This window comes from Accipiter gentilis, chromosome 25 (assembly GCF_929443795.1).
Source record: "Accipiter gentilis chromosome 25, bAccGen1.1, whole genome shotgun sequence".
NCBI classification, from domain to species: Eukaryota; Metazoa; Chordata; class Aves; order Accipitriformes; family Accipitridae; genus Astur; species Astur gentilis.
In genome coordinates this window covers 16,133,539-16,150,145 of record NC_064904.1, presented here as the reverse complement: position 1 = coordinate 16,150,145, position 16,607 = coordinate 16,133,539, and the positions used below count along the sequence as shown (strand labels likewise).

At 45.2% G+C, this 16,607-nt stretch overlaps 1 protein-coding gene across 2 annotated transcripts in view; it reads left to right on the top strand.

Moving 5' to 3' along the window:
* SYT16 (synaptotagmin 16) overlaps positions 1-16,607 on the top strand; it is a 108,912-nt gene that overhangs the window by 25,283 nt on the left and 67,022 nt on the right. Inside the window, exon 1 of one of the 2 annotated variants that reach the window (XM_049828997.1) lies at positions 10,881-10,931. The exons of the other annotated variant lie outside the window; for it this stretch is intronic. The gene's annotated coding sequence lies outside the window, so the exon portion shown is untranslated. Of the gene's footprint in view, positions 1-10,880; positions 10,932-16,607 lie in introns of those variants that run through there. 2 annotated transcript variants of the gene reach the window in all.

The following is a 16,607-nucleotide window of genomic DNA, read 5'->3' as shown; positions in this document are numbered from 1 at the left end:
CTTCATTAACCTAATCCTTCAGACTGGCGTTTTGGGTATTAGGTCCTGGTTTCTGTCCTTGCTACCAGTGGTGTGTGGTGCGTGTTTTACTCCTTCCCCATTGTACCTGGAAGCTCGCCTGTGCACAGCCAGAAGAAGGTGCTATACGGGCACTCCATATAGCACCCTGAACTGCAGTGTCTTGGTCTTGGTTGACATCTTGAATGTGCTAATGCAATGCAAGTTATCATTTTATCAAAATTAGGTTTATTAAAGTATCTGCATTAGTCACAGAACTCCAGATAAATGAAGTGAGTCTGTCCATAAGAAGACAGGCAGCCTCCTCTGTGCCTGCAAGGGACCTTCTGTGCCTGCAAGGGACCCTGGCTTTTTGGCTGTTTCTCACCGAGGGCTGTCTGTACTGCTTGTGGGAGCTCTGGTTTCTGGATTACTCCTGTAGACAGGATGACTGGATTAGCTGTGTTGATTTGTTTATACCTGCAAAACCATGAAAGATGCAAGATTGCCTTCTATTTGGTTCTTTGGCAAAAAGCAATTCTGAACAGGGTTGATGATGCCTTTTGTTAAGTGATTAAATCTATTTTTTTCCCTCCTTAGTGCTGCTCCTCTTCCTGTGCCTTTCCCATTGCTCTCCCTACCTTGTGGTTTGATGAAGAGTCATGCTGGATCGCTTGGTGGAATAAATTTATGACAGTTCAAAGCGCAGTTTAGGTGGTCTGACCATGTGGCTGCCACTGGTGAAGTAAAATCAGGCGACAGTGACCTTGTGCTGGATGAGCATCTGGCATGCCACGTGTTATCCCAGCCTGCTCTGTCTAGCTATTACTTGGTTTACACTTGGATTGCCAGATGCCAGCCCAGCTCATGAGTATCTGTGCTGAGTCCACATGTTAATTGTCATGCCAACGGATGATCATACAAGACCATGGAGGAGATGGGTTACAGGTATCATCTGAAAGCAGCCAAACCCCATGTTCTCTCTACTCCTGTCCCAGCCAGTTCAAGACTGGGAAGGTGATGGCTGTGCGCACAGCTGGAAGGTTATATTGACTGTTAGGAAAGCTGCAGATGTGTGATGCTGCCGAGGGATGAGCAGACCTTCTGCTCACTCTCCAGGCACAGATCCTCGGCAGGAGGGGTGGTGTGGGCTCAGCAGTGCTCCTGGCTCTGGCAGGCTGCTCTGGGAAGGTGCAGGCCTGCTGACATTAGCAGAGTGCTGTATGTGCCGCTGTTTTCCCTTGGCAAACCTGCCCGTGTTGTGCTGCCCTGGCCTGGGGAGGAATTCATGCCTGATCTGCCCAGTACTCTGGGGTGTCACTGCTGCAGCAGCTCCTGGGTGCCAGTAGGGAAATGTGCTTTTGGCTTTCTGGAGGGGAGCGAGAGGGGACATACTGGTTCCCCCTCTTCTGCCTCCCAAGGGAGCTGGAAGGCCCGTTCCTGGTGGATGCTTCGGCCCTTTTATGGAGCAGTGTGCCCGTTGCATTGGCTTGCATGTATTTGATTTACTCTGAAGAGAAGAAGAAATCCTTCTTTATCCTGTACTCCATTTTTATTCCTGCCTGGCTGTCATCACCTGCTGCTTGCTCCTCCTGTCTTCTGCAAGCTGTGGGTGGCCAGGCTGGGACAAACCACGAGTCCCGTGGTGCTCTCCCTTCTCCCTCTGCTGCATGCCCTTGTAAGAGCCCTAGAGAGGGAGAATCACTGTGTGAGCACACAGCAGTGACTGGGAACATCTGTTCAAGCCAAAGAATAAGCAGAAGTAGTAATTTTTGCAAAGCTGCTGAGGATTTGGGAGAATGGGAGTGACGGATGAGGACCTTGCTGTCCAAGTCCTAGAGGTGGGCTGTGTGTGGTGGCATGCATCGGGGTGTCCTGCTGCTGGCTGTTGCTGCCGCAGGCAGAGCAGCCCCAGCAGCAGTGGGCCGGGCAGGCAGGGCAGGCAGCGTTCGCTGTCAGGGCAGCTCTCCTGGCTGTCCTTGCAGACCTGGCATTGGGAAAAGGGAGGAGGCAAGCAGAGCCAGTGTCTGCCCCAGTTGCCTGCCAGCACCTGCCAAGGGCAGAGGCAGCACAGATGCTGCTGCTTGAGGGCATCTGCCTTGGAAGGGCACAGAGATCCTGCGCAGGGAGTCAGCATCCGCTGAGCCTGTCTGGAAGGCTTGGCTGGAGGAAATGAGGTTAGCAGAAGCAGAAGTTTCTACAGCATGCCTACCAAGTGGCGGCTCAAGTTGGCCCAGGATGCTGGAAACCACTTTTTAGCCTGGGCACTTCTCCATCTACATCCAATCTGTGCAGCAACGAGCCATGCTAAAGAGCGGGGATGTGACTCTCCCTGGGCCTGTCTTGTAGAAGGTAAAGCACCATATGGAAGCTGATGGCTCAACCTGACTGTGAAAGGTATCTAACGAGAGAGAGGAAACATGGCCCCACACCTTTGAAGATAAAGAAGGGTGCGTGGGTGCCATTTCCTCAGCAACTGAACCTGTTGCGGTGTCTTATCTATCTGTGATTTCAGTCTCTCTTCAATAAGGGGACAGTTGGGAAGAACTTTTGCTCCATAATAGACTTTCAGAGGAGATCACATTTGAGATCAGAATGTGATTTTTCTTGTTTAGTTCATATTTTCTCAGCAAAAGCTGATTTTTTCGGATTTTATACTGATAACGTTCATGAGATTTCTGCTTTGAACTCTGATGGCAGTGCATTCCTGGTATGTCCTTGGGTTGTTTATTTTTTTAATTTTCACCACTCTCTCTTCTTTCCTGCCTATTGTTTTGTTGTAATCCCCACTCCTATTTTATGTCCCCTCTTTCTATTCTCATAAGTTAAGCACTAGATTTTTTTACTGCTGAATCCAAACATTATTTCTGCTACAGAGCCTTTTTTTTAATACCCTGGCAGTTGCTTAGTCCCAGATTTCTAGATATCTGTCTCATTTGCAGTACCTAAATTTGAAGCTCTTTAGACTCAGCCTCCTAACGTGCAAAGTTTTCTGCAGGCAGAAACCCATGGAAAGTATTGGCACTTAGCACTTATGAAAATTAAGTACCTTGTGTCTCAAGCTGGACACACAGAAACTAAAGTGCTTTTAAATCTGGAGAACTTTTGGAAAATGTTTCCTCCTTCCCTAGCTATCTTTTTATGATTTGCAAGATTGGGGTAATTCTACTATGGAAGGTAGCTACGAACATAGTGAATAGATGGTCATTTGTTGTACTCTTGCAATTCAGAATGACAATCCACATCATTAAAACTCAGTGCGTGTGTACTTGATATTAAACAAATTGGATAGCTCTGAGATTGCTTATTTCTTCCAGAGATGGAAGGATGAATTGAACCAAAGCAGTTTGCAGCCGGCGTGTTTCAGCTCAAGGCTGCTAATGACGCATCCTAGAAACACAGAGCATCAGCAAGTCCTTTGTACTTTGCTAATATTTTTCCTGCAGTAACATGAGAGCAATTACAGCTTGGAAGGATGGGAGCTGGAAGGCTGGAGGAGATGAAAAAATTTGAAGAGGAAAACAGGATTTCGTGAAGTGAAGGCAGGGGCTGTATGTGGGTGGGTGAGGGCGCAAGCATCTGTAAATAGTTGGCACTGACAGCTGGTTTTGAAACATATAGGAATTTGGAAAGAGAGAGGTAGAACAGCTGCAAGTGTGTGTATGTTTTGTGGGGAAAAAAAAAAGAAAAGGAGAGCAATGTGTTTGTGAAGGAAGGAGCAAAAGAGCAAAGCTAGGCAGGAATCCACGGAAGGGGTGAGAGAAAGTGAAGCACAGACAGAGTGAAGTTGGGGAAGAAAGAGATTAATTGAAAGAGATTTTCAGGAATGGGTATAAGCTATAGCGCCGCTGATGTAAAATTCACTGTCTTGCTAGTGACCACCAGGGAGGGGAAAATTGCTGGTGCCGCCTGCCTGCTGTTCCAGCCTGTCCTCCCTCCCTCCCCCTATTTTATCTTTTGATTTATAGTAATAAGAAATTGGCCTTTCTAAGAGCAGGTCACGGGACTCGGCTGAGGGATTAAAGCCGAGTCTCTGACCTCTGAGCGTATTGTAATGCTTGTGAGTCATTGACTCATCCTCTGTATTGGCAGTTTGATGGATTCCTAACAAGGCTGCTAGTGGCATCTCAGTGTAGCTGCCCGAGATGTGCCTTTTGTGTTTAAACTCTGACTTGGAGAAACAAGTTCATTTCAGGCTCTTTGTGTTTCTCTCCTCCTCCTTTTCTCAGCTTTTACTTCTTTAAATGTAGACTTCTTTTGACAGATCATCTCCATGGTAACTAACAGGACCGGGCTGCCTACAGAAATTGTAGTAATAAAGTGGTTGGTTTTTACACATGATGAAAAGATGATGAAGCACAATGATAGGTGATAAAGACGCAGGTAATTGCTCTAGAATAATATTGCTGCCAAGAAGATGACTGAACTCCCACACGGAAGATGAACAGATGGTGTATTTATTGAAATTCATAGGCTGTAAGAAGAAAAATGTAATTGATGGCTGTGTAGGTTTTGTTTCAGTTTACTATATATTAAGCAGAGCCAGGCGAGCAGTGTGCCGGCAGATGGAGCCCGTATGCAGAGCCACCGTATTTTCTCACTGGAGAACTGGCTTTTTGCTTGAGATCAGAATTCCAATCAGAGCCATAAAAGCAGCAGAACTGCTAATTGCTCTGATGCATTTCACTGTTTTAGATCTGTCACATAGCCCTGTTTTATTTTAGAAAGGGTGTAACACTTTTGTAAGAACAGTGGTGGTAAATTATACTAGCATACCAGGAACGTCTAAGTAGAAAGTGGAAAAGCGAATACTTGCAAAACTTGGGCTTGGTACAGGTTTTCCAAGACCAGGTGTGCATTTGTGCTAGTAAATGGCAGCTGTAGCTTGTTTGCTAACCTGGTTGCTAGAGACTGCCTTCTAGTACGGCAGGTCTCTTGTGCAGAATCCATGGGAAGGCAAAGGCAGGGTGTTTTCCTTTGGCTGCTCTCTCTGCATTTTCCAGTATAAGATAAAACTGGTTAAATTAATGTTGAGGATCTTGTGAAAATGTTGCCTGTCTGTGTATGGCAGTGCTATGGATCTGGTTTGAATGGCTCCATTGCTGCTTTGTGGTGTGGTGCAGTGGTCCTAAGAGTGGAGTGCTGTTGCATCCCCTGCCACAGGGCTCAGTGCATTCAGATTCCCCAGAAGACTACTTCAGTGCTGCCAGAAGAATAAATGTCCACGGGAATCATTGTCTGAAAGGTCTTTCTCTGAGAGGTGCAAATAACCCTACTTACAGCAAGGAGTGCCAGCTCTGGAGCGTAAAGATTTTTCTCCATGTGTAACAAATGCTAGCTGTTGGGAGAAATACTGTTGGGAGGAATTGGTTGAGCTAAAGCGCTGGTGGCAGACTGCTGCCTTCCCTGGGGTGCTGATGGCTCCTCTGTTCTCAGCAGCTTTAGCACCCCTGTTGTGCCTCTGCTAACTCCCATAGTACCATGATTTATTGGTGATAATGTCTGGGTGCTGTTTAATACATCATATGATTCTCTCTTCCTCTACAGTCTGGTGCTACTTTATTGATTTTGTAACTCATTTTCTCATCAAGTTCAGTAAGGAAACCACTTCCCACTTGGGTTTACATCCAGCTGCACCTGCTCACATATTGACTACATTTGTAGGACTTGCATGCAAGGGGCTTTGAGGAGGCGTATAAATAAAAGAAGAAACAGGTGCTTTGTCTTACAATGGTAGTGTCAATGAGAATGAAAATAAATATGTAGGTAGTATGGAAGAAACTCCCTCTCCAGGATGCTTTGCCCTAGCGAAGAAACTAAAAGTTGCAAGTTCATCACTTGACAGTGTTTGTGTCAAATTCACCCTTCTTTTCCTTTATTCCGTCCAGATTGGCAGGGCCCCCACATCTTCTGTGGCACCTGAAAAATCTGATTTGCATGCAAATTGCTCCCGTTTAGGTTAAAACATTGCTGTCATTCTTTTTTCAAACTTCTTTCCCTTTTCCTGCAGAAAAGGAGGGGTAGAAAAAGTTACTTAAGTGATACACCTTCTCCATACAAGATTAAACAGAATTGTGCTGGAAGTGGAAAGACGTGCTTTTTTGAGACCTGTCAGCCAGTCAACGAACGGAGCGTTAAGTTAGAGACACCAGAGGGATGTACTATATTAATAAAAGAGGCAATAGGAAACGAAGGGAAGAGCGAGCGCTCTGAGCACTGAAAGGAGGCTGGCTTGCCAGCTACATCTGAGCAGTTACTCAAGTGCGTGAAGTGTGGTTGGAGTCATAATAACCCAGCTTGGTGACTGGTTCCTAACAAGCCTCCTGATTTATTTTCAGTGCCAGCCATTCCTGTTGCTAGATCCAGGCACCTGAGAGGGCCCGCAGACCTTGCTGGGGGAGGTGGCAGGGTCTGAGGGACCTAGGCAGCCTGGTGGGGTTCTCTAGAGAAGATGGTACAGGACATCCTTCAAAGGATAAGCCTTCCTTGAGATAAAGGGTTGGATCTGTTAGCTTGAACACAGATTCATCAGGTACTTCATGGCCTGGGTGCTGCCAGCTTCTCTTGGTCAGGCTGGCTTTGTTTGCTGCCCAACTGCTGGCCTCTTTTATTCCCCCCCCCCCCCCCCCCCCCCCAATTCCTGCTCTGCCCTTCACCACTAATTGAGTGTTTCAGGGAAGCTGGTCAAAACGTTTTTATTCAAAACTTATTTTCCTGGCAGCCAATCTTGGCAACATCAAAAGAAAAGCTAAATAAAAAGATACTGTCATTTTTCTGGGACACATTCTCATTGTCAAAGTTGGAAGCTGAACTGTTGTCACCCAGTTGGGGGCAACTTTCCGATTGTTTTTTTCATTTTCTGCTTTACCTTCTCTCCCTTCTTCCTTCCTTCTCCGTTCCCCTTCCCCATCTCTTTTTTCCCTACTTGTCTGTGGAAAAACTGCCAAAAAGGTCAAGGGAATCTAGGCTGTTGTGAAGACTTCTCTCCAAGTTGAGTGTTTTTCATTCAAAAAATAATTGGATGTTTTGCAATCTCCCTTCCCCCAACAATTAATGGTTATTCTTGGACTGGTTTCTGCCTCAGATGGTCTAAAGCTTCTCTGGGTTCCTTGCCCATTAGGGCGAGTGACAGCCAGTGGGGCAGAGCTGGGCTGGTGGTCTGTGCACTGGTTCCCAGACCTCCCCAGCAGGCAGCAAAGCCTGTCCATGAAACTACCTGTCTCTCTTGAGCGAGTATCCCTCTGATTCCATGCACACGGCTGAGGCCGAAAGAAGGATGCTGTTTTGCTGAGATGACGTTACTTGGCCAAGAGAACTACCACTTGTTAAGTGTTTATCCTTGTGGCAGAGAAGACTCCAAGCTGGAGGAGATCTTGGCCTGGTAGAGGATTCATTACCAGAGCAGTGACTTTCCCCTGTGCTGCTTGGCATGAATTGAGAGCATCTTAGTAAAACAAGCATGAATGAAGATAAGGCTCCAGATTAATGCCTTGCCCTAGTTTAGGGGAGAGCAGGGATTATGCAATATCCATGATACTTTTGTGCAATTGAGTTGCAGGACCAGGGGACTGGTATTGACTGGTGTGTTCATAGCACACCGGTTGGGCTGGCGTGGTACGCTCTTAGTTGCCAGGTGATTAGCAGTGTGAACTAGCTTTCAGATACCCTTTCTGCTGGGACTGCTGCCCCCGAGCTTAAAGCAAATGGTCAGAAAGGTTTATTTGGCAGGTAAAGCTACTGGAGCAGGTTATTTGTGTGATCTACTGAGTGAAAGCTGCAAACCAAGTGGTTAATTTTTCATCTTTTGTTAACAGCTTGCAATCTTGTGGGTTCAGATTATTTTTAAATTTAAAAATAATTTAAAAAGTTAAACAAAAAAGCAATCTGTGTTGCACTGCCAGAAGAATGGTTGTGCTGTGTCAAAGCAAAGATCCCTGATGCTGGCTGATAGCAAGTACCTGGGGAGAATGTTTAAGAACAGAGTTTGGCTATGTGTTCCCAGGTTCTGACAATCAGCAGTTTGGGGATTTTCTAACCCAGAGGTTTCAGTATGGCTTTTATGTTTGATAGCCCGTGATGAACCATACTCCATTTATCTGTTTGTTTTTTGAACCCTTTTATGCTTCCAGCCCCTGCAATGTCCTGCAGCAGTGAGTTCCATAGTCTTGTATTGCATTAAACATTATTTCTGTGTATTGTGTTTTGTACTTGGTTCCTACCCATTTTGTTGTGTGACCTCTAGTTGTTTTCTAGAAAGGAGTTGTTAGAATTAATTCCTTATTTGCCACCTCCATACCACTTACCATTTTATTACCCCTCCATCCCTGCCCTGATCCCATAATTACCTCTTTCTCTATCTGAAAAAATAATGAAAAAGTCAAGTTTTTGCTTGAGTAGAAGCTATCTCAGACCCCTCATTATCCAAGTTGCCTGTCTCAGTGTGATTCTATTATAGCCTTTTCAAGACTTTTGCACTGTAGCGAAGAAAGGGGGTGCAGTATGGATTTGTAGTGGCAATACTGTTTTTGTGGTCTTATTCACTAGTTTTCATAATATTTCTTTATTTGTCTTGTTACTGAACACTAAGCTATTTTCAAAGAACTATTTGGACAGTCACCAAGATCCCTTTTCTGAGTTAAAATAGCTGAATTATGTCCTTCAGCTTCTCTGCAGGTAACATGGATGAAAAATTTGGCTTTCCTACTCTAGGCCTATCATCGTGAGTGTTCCTTGTACACCTTCATCATCTCTGACCCCACTAGCTCTCAGGAAGGTGAACACTTGAAAAGGAGTTATAATTAAATTTTTATGCCGTTAGAAAGTTGCTTGCCACAGTTGTTTTTTGGGCTGCCCTCCTATGATTCTGCATTTAACTTGCCAGAAGTTCATGATCTTTTTTTTCTTTTCCTCCTCTGAACATGATATTCACATTCTGAAGGATATTCCTTTTCCCCTTTTTGTCTTTGCTGCCAGTAATTGCCTTAATCTGCTGTTCAACCCCAAACAACAAATTGGTTTTTTTGGTCCTTTTAAAGTATTTTGAATTAATGATATAAGTATCCTGATGCTTTCCTATAGTACCTGTACGTGGTCTCCTAGAAGTATTTCCACCTTTCTGGCTATTTCTTTTTACTGCTACACTGATTTTTATGTAGTTCTCCTTCTTCAAATCCAACTTTATTGCTTAGATTTCTCTGGGTTTTTTTCTTCTGTAGGGTGTTGAATAATAGCTGTTCTTGTGTGTCGCTGGGGACTAGCTGCTTTTCTATTACAGGTTTTTAACTAGTTATTTATAATGTCTAAAAATACAGTGTTTTCAACACCCTGTCAAGATAGTTTCCCAGTCTGCGTGGGGTAACTGTAGTTTCAAATCACTCCTGTTTTCTGTCTACATCCCCAGTCTCCTGCAGCCCTGTGGACAGTGTCACGATCTGGTTGGTTTTAAACTAATCTTAATCTGTGCTTTTTTGACACGTCGCACCATTTCCCCACTGGCCTCGCTTGCTCTGACATTCTCCTGCTTCTCGTATTTGGGGAGTTACAGCTTCCCGCTGAGTTTTGCCTGCCTTGAACCTCATCTTGCTGTGTCTCCCTTTGCACGAGTCCCTCCTCTCCCGCAGCAGCCCGGGGCTTGCCCACCGGGAGGTCGACCCGCGGTGGATGCAGCCAGTGTCTGCCGTCGTTGGCACAGTGCTTCTTGTCTCTGAAGGTGGGGAATTGCCTGATCTTGTAAGCAGGCTGTTCTTTATTGTAGGAAATGCCACTGCGCTGTTGTGTAAACCTGGAGTTTATCGAGGGCTGTGTGCAGTTTTGGCCCCCTCATTTCCAAGAGGTTATAGCAGAACTGGAAGAGGTCCCGCATAGGCAGCGAGGGCAACAGTGTGGACATTTCTGGTACATGGTGGGCATGACTGATTGACATGACAAAGAGATTAACTTTGGGGGATCATCAGATACAGGGACTTATGTGAGTAGTAATGGAGCGGTGTGCAGGGAGTGCTTGTTCACTGCCTCACCAGGCCTGAGGGGTATCAAAGGGAGCCAGCTTCAGGAGGAGCAGAAGGAGCTGGACCTTCAGGCAGTGGGGGGTGGACCTGCAGAGATCTCTGCTGAAAGGTGTGTTGGGTGCAGAAAGTTTACCTGGGTTCAACACAAGGCTGGTTAAGTACCTGGAAGAAAACAAACCATGTCAGGCTCAAAAAATCCTTAGACATGAACATGGTTGAAGGAGGGAAGGCTACTCAGGAGAAGGCACACATGGATGTCCTACTCTTCCTCTTTCCTTGGCATCCAGTTATGGCTGTGGTTGAAGAGCCGGCTGCCTGGGGGAGAGGGGTCCTTACAGGGCAGAAAGGCTGCTGGTATGTTCCCATCTTGTGCTGAAGCTTTTGCTGTAGGTTTTGATTTACATCTCTGATCTCCACCAGACCTTCACCTAATTGAGTAGATTGACCCTGGCTCTTACACAGCAGGCAATTAATCAAAGACTGACTAATCAGCTCTCTCAATGGCTGGCACCTTGCAGAAAGGCTGGGAATCACTTATGTGCTACCTCCACAAACCAGTTTTATGCTCTGAGATTTACAGCCAGTTGATTCTATTGAATACTGTGGATTTACTGTAAACTTTAATTATTATAAGCTCTGAAACATAGTAAAGTTACTTTACTCAGCTACCTTAAGTGGGAATTTAAAAACTAAGTTCTGTAGATGCTTTAACTAATTACGTTCAGTAGGTTTACCACACTACTAAAATTTAGCTGTGGCACTGTCCCAAGGGAAGCAAGCCACTGCTGACATCCTCGTCAAGAATGACATGAAAGGTGATTTTTTTTTTTTTCTTTTTTTTTTTTTTTTTCCCCAGCCAGGCCTATGTACGAGCTCCCAGGTGGTCCCCTGAGCCCCCTTCTGACTTCATTTTTCTGCAGGAAGCGGGTAAGCAGACTGTACTGTGCTTGTTTTGTTGATGCTGAGTTTTGCTATGATGCTTCAGAAAATCACACCTATTCTTTTGCTGGTAACAAATGTTCAAATCTCTGATTTACCATCTTTAATACACTTAATTAAATTGTCATGGGCAATTATGTAGTGTGCCTCTTAATGTATCACAACTTTCTTCTGGTTCATCTTCTCACCACCCTGAACCCTGGAGGTCCTCCGCCGACTTTTTCCATTGCTTCCCACAACCGATTGACAAGTGGAGCCCAGACACCACTCACCTCTGCTATGTTGTTTATGGTCCTTGGTGCCTGTATTGTAGAAGCTGCCTGCTTCGCTTGGCTTTCTCTTAATGACTTTTATGTCCTTTTTGTCACTTCTATGACCTAAAGCATGTTGCTTATCACTAAAAGCACAATCTTTTTTTGCCCTCCAGTCAAATTCTGGGCTGGACTACCCTTGTAACTATGTCTTTACTGGTGATGAATCCCACCTGTACATTTTGCCTGCACTGTTAGTCTCATGGCTATCTTTTCACTGCTTGATTTTCTTTTCATTGCTGGTAGATAACTCTATTGCATTCAAGTGGAGTTGCACAGACTCTGGAAGCATAGTTGATCTGTTAAGTTGTGGATTCCCTGGGTGTTCTGGGGCATGGGCATTTCCCAGTGCATTTGAGTTTCTCTTCAGAGTTACTGAAAGTTTTTGAGGACCACTGTTTTGATAGCCGTTGTTGAAGTATTCATGGTTTCCCCCTTCCTATCTGCATTCAGACAAATCTTTGTTTCAGAGCACAGATGGAGCTGGGCTGGGTTGGCAGCGCAGCCCTGGTGTCCTCCTTTCCCCTGCTTGTGGTGGTGTGCTCCAGGCAGATCCCTGGCTGTCATTCAGGTGTGCTGAGCATGGACAGATGACAGTGCTTGTGCGTGTCAAGTACTGTGAAGGTTTTGTGATAACATTCCCAGTGTTTTGGGCTCCTTATTGGCTGCCTGCATTTGCTCATGCATCTCCAAATAGTTTTACTGTGTATCACGAGCAGCTGGTCCCTTTCCTTCAGTCTGATACTGCTGCTTATCAGTGTCACTGGGATTAGATTGTAGTGTTTGTACATGGCAAGTGTTTGAATTAGCTAAAGCCGCTCTGGAGGCATCTTCCTCTTTTTTTGGCAGTGTTCTCAATCAGTGCATGTGTTGCTGTTTTTGGTTTTTTTTCTTCCTGAGGTATTTGGTTCTGTCTTCCTCATCTCTGTCAAGATAGCTGTTAGGGTGGGTATTTTCCTCTCTGCCTCTCATCACTTGCCATGGTAGAGTGGTTGCTATGGCCTGTATTCCAGGTCTGTTTGTCTCATCTGTACAGCTACATTGCTTTAGTCTATGTGCTGACTTGATGTTTGCATTCTGGTTTTGGCTCCTTCTCTGGACAGAGCCATTGCCTGTGGCGCTCTCTGCTTGCATTTTTGGAGATTTAGATCTGCTCTTCTCCATACTCTTGCTTGCAAAATGGAATCATGTAACCCACAAGCTCTCTGTTTAGTTTTACGTTTCCAAAGTAGTATGTGGACTCAGTTGCAAGGTGAAGAACACTGCTAATCTGTTTCTTGATTTCTGGTCAAAACCTGCCATTTTTCTGGGGAATTGTGGCCTCCCTTCACCTCATCTGCAATTGTAATAGTTTTGGTTGTATTTCTGGCAACACTTTTTCAGTGCTTGAATATTATTAAAAAACCAAAACGAACCTCCCACCTTTAATTAGAAAAAGAAAATCCTTGCCATTGATTTTCAGGTCTCTAAATAGACTTGAGCCACCCTTGTGTATGTAGGCTTTTTCTTTGGAAATCCACCTCTTGTGGAGTTTGAGTTGGCCTGTCTGCTTGCTTTGTTTCTAGGGGTTGATTTGACTGCCAGCTTGTCTTTGCTGGACATCCCACTAGACTGAGTGCTGCTCCAGGCTTTCCGTCCTCCTACCTTCACTGTCACAGTAGAAGAAATGTGGGTTGCAACAGAGACCCTTTGGTTCCCTGGAAACTTCTGCAAATTTCTGTGAACTGGATCGTTCAGATACTATTAAATTAGTGGGAAACTTTTCACTGGAATAAGTGAGCCCCAGAGTCCAAGCTTGGGGTAGAAGTCAGGCTTGAATCCAAAAACCCATCTGTGAAGTGTCCAGGTACAAAGGATTGTAGCAAGCCTGGCCATCAGGCAGCACGTGCTGGAATAGCCACAGGGAAACTGTTTGATCAAATTACTGCTGACTTTAATGTCCTGGTTTTGGCTGCGATGGAGTTAATTTTCTTTCTAGTAGCTGGTATAGTGTTATGTCTCAGATTCAGTATGAGAAGAATGTTGATAACACACTGATGTTTTCACTTGTTGCTAAGTTGTGTTTATACTAAATCAAGGATTTTTCAGCTTCTGATGCCCAGCCAGCAAGAAGGCTGGAGGGGCACAAGAAGTTGGGAGGGGACACAGCCAGGACAGCTGACCCAAACCGGCCAAAGGGGTATTCCATACCATGTGATGTCATGCCCAGTATATAAACTGGGGGGAGTTGGCCTGGGGGGATTGCTGCTCTGGAACTGACTGGGTATCAGTCAGCGTGTGGTGAGCAATTGCATTGTGCATCACTTGTTTTGTATATTCCAATCCTTTTATTATTATTGTCGTTCTATTATTGTTGTTATCATTATTATTGTCTTCCTTTCTGTTCTATTAGACTGTTCTTATCTCAACCTATGAGTTTTACCTTTTTCCTTCTGATTCTTTCCCCCATTCCACTGGGTGGGGAGGACTGAGTGAGCGGCTGTGTGGTGCTTAGTTGCTGACTGGGTTAAACCATGACACTTAATAACCTAAACAGACACAACTTCTCTCTTTGCATACTTTGCCAAAACAAGTCAGATTTCTCTAATACGGGCTTAGTGGGCATGTGGATTTTGTTGATATTTTGGACTATAGGTGAAGCTAACCTTTTTGTTTGCGGGTAATGGCTTACAGTCTCTTTTCAGTTAGTTTTCAAGTGTGGCTTCAGGTAAACAAGGCCATGCATTTGGTCTGTTGCACTTCACAGAAATTTTTGTGAGGAAATGCCGTGGAGTCCAGGCGTGTTTAATTGAAACACTGGTTCTGCTAAGACAATTTCCTCCTCTTGAGTTCAAGACCTTGTCAACTGTTACATACCTGTTAGCAAACAGCAGGTGAACATGATTTAGGCAAAAATGTGTTGTGTAAATATTTCAGACTTCACCATACCTAGCACAGGCATCTTCGTCCCAGTATACTCTGCTGCTGTACTCTGTTAGTCAGAGGAGTGGCATATCGGGCAGATGCTGGGCAAGTTCACTGAGACATGCTGGAGATGTTTCACTCATACATTCATACCTTGGTAAGAGGAGTGAAAAGTGCACTGACCTGAAGTCCATTTTATAATGTTTTCTAGTTTGGGGGTTCTTGACTCAGAGGCCTGACACTGTTGTACACAGTTCTTTTTCATCTTATATTTCTTTTGAATAAGGCTTGGGGCAGAGTGGGGAAGAGTAATTTTACTTGAGTCCAAGAAGCGGGAGATATATTTGTTTTTGCAAGTCTAGAGAATGTTGAGGAAGTCTTAATGTAGTGAACAAAGTGAAAGTGTGAGTCGTTGCTGCTTTTGGGCAGGTTTATTGCTATTCTGCTTTTCCTGCACGTTAATGGCTTTGTTCAGCCAAGTCTACCTCTAGTAAATGCTGTGTTCAGTGATAATGGTTTCACAAAGGAACTAAAGTGACAGTGGTGCACGTCGCTGCTATGTTAAATACTGGTGGAGTGTCATGGAAAGTATCCCATGGCTGCTGCTCTGTGAAGGAATGAAATCAGCCATGCCAGCGTAAAGCCACTTTTTCTTGGCATTGGGTTGTGCTGGGATTGATGTCTCGCCCAGGCCTGGGGTGCTCATGCTATCGGGCTCCCTGTGAGTCCTTTGCTTTCCAGCAAGGTGTGCGGGGACGTGGGAGCCCGGTGGCGGACGAGGGGCTGTGGTGCAGCAGGGGCAGCCAGCGGCAGAAATGGGGCTCTCGGGGACTCACTGGGGTCCTGGGGTACCTTGTGGTCCCTCTTCCTCTCAGCCTTTGCAAAGCCTCCTCTCTCCCCTTTTCCCACCTCTTGATAACAGGTCTGGGTCAGTGTAGGTATAGCCCTGTGTGGTGGCTTTGCCCATAGTGAGCCAAATTAATTAATTATTTGAAGGGAGAGATGACATTCCCTGGTTGGGAGGTGACTACAGGGAACATGCTGGCCTAGCTTTGCTCCAGGTTCGTTATGGAGTGACATACCTTATTATCCACATCAAGGCAGGGGGGGTCTGAACGACACTCGTCCTGGTTCGGCTCAGCGTGGCGAGCCGCTGCCTGTTGGGAGGAAGAGCGTGGTGTGCGAAGGCACCGAGGACTCTGCATGGCTTTAAACTAAAAAGGCAAATTCAGATCAATGGAAAAGCTGAGATGAAATACCCTCTCCCTCCCTCTCTGGTGCACCTTGAAAAAGAAGAATTAGAAATCAATTTATGAGGGGTTCACTCAGAGGCGCCTTGGCAAAGGGCTTTTGGTGGAGCTTTGAAGGAGAGCGCGGCCGGCCGGGCGCCAGTTCAGCGGCGGATGCCTGAAAGGGATCTCGCTGCTTGGCAGAGCTGGAAGCATGTCGCGTTGCTGGGGGAACCGGCTGTGCCGTGGCTCCCAGGTGAAAGGATGTTTGATCTTTAAAATAATGGTGTAAAAGTTTATGTGAAATATATTGTCCAGGTTTTAAAAATATCAGCTTGACATTTAGCGGGACATAAAGGGAGTATTTCTACAGTTTAGCTGGTGGTTGACAAATAATAATAAAAACTGGGTACATCCGAAAATGTATTTGAATTTCTGCCAATTGTGCTATAGCTCTTTTAGCACAATGGTTCTGAAAAAAAAAAACCACCTGAAAAAGGGCAGTGTCAAGTTGACAAGGATGAGAGTTTATTCTCCGAATGTTATTGTGGCATTATTTCTGGATTACTTTTTCCATTGCAACTTTATAAATTATGGATTCAAGAGTAAAGTTTAGAGTAAGAACTTAATGTGGGAGAGCAAGGAAGGCAGCTGAGTGCATGGGAGTGAGAGTGGAAGACTTAAATGGTCTCCTGTTTTCCTTCATAAATATGACAGTCCTGATGAATTCTGGATAAATTTGAATAAAAGTGAATAAATGTCATATTACCACAGAAAAGATGTTGGGGGCTACAGTAAAAGTTACGAAGAGTTCAAAAGTAGGGGAATAGCAAAATAATCGATGGGAAGAAGTTTGGAGTGAGTGACTTCTCTGGTGCAACAGTAACTCAGTGGCAGTGGCACAGTTGGAGGACGGTTTTCCTGGGTGCTGGGTAAGCTGTGTTGAACCTGAGACCTTCCTCTCTCTTTGGCAGCTCGTTTTTCTGCCTCCTTTCTGGAGCTGCTATTCAGACATTTATTTTCAGTCATGTAGTATTAGGACTAAGTGTACGTACAGGGAATGAGGCACCCACAGACCTGTGTGCTGAACTGCCCTGGCCCCTTCCTGGTAGCCCATCTCTGCAAATCTTCAAAGGATTGGTGCTTGCTTCTAAATTAGCAGGGAAATTTCCCACTGGCTTAGCAGATGAGGCAAGTCTCCTGGGCAGTGGATGAAACTT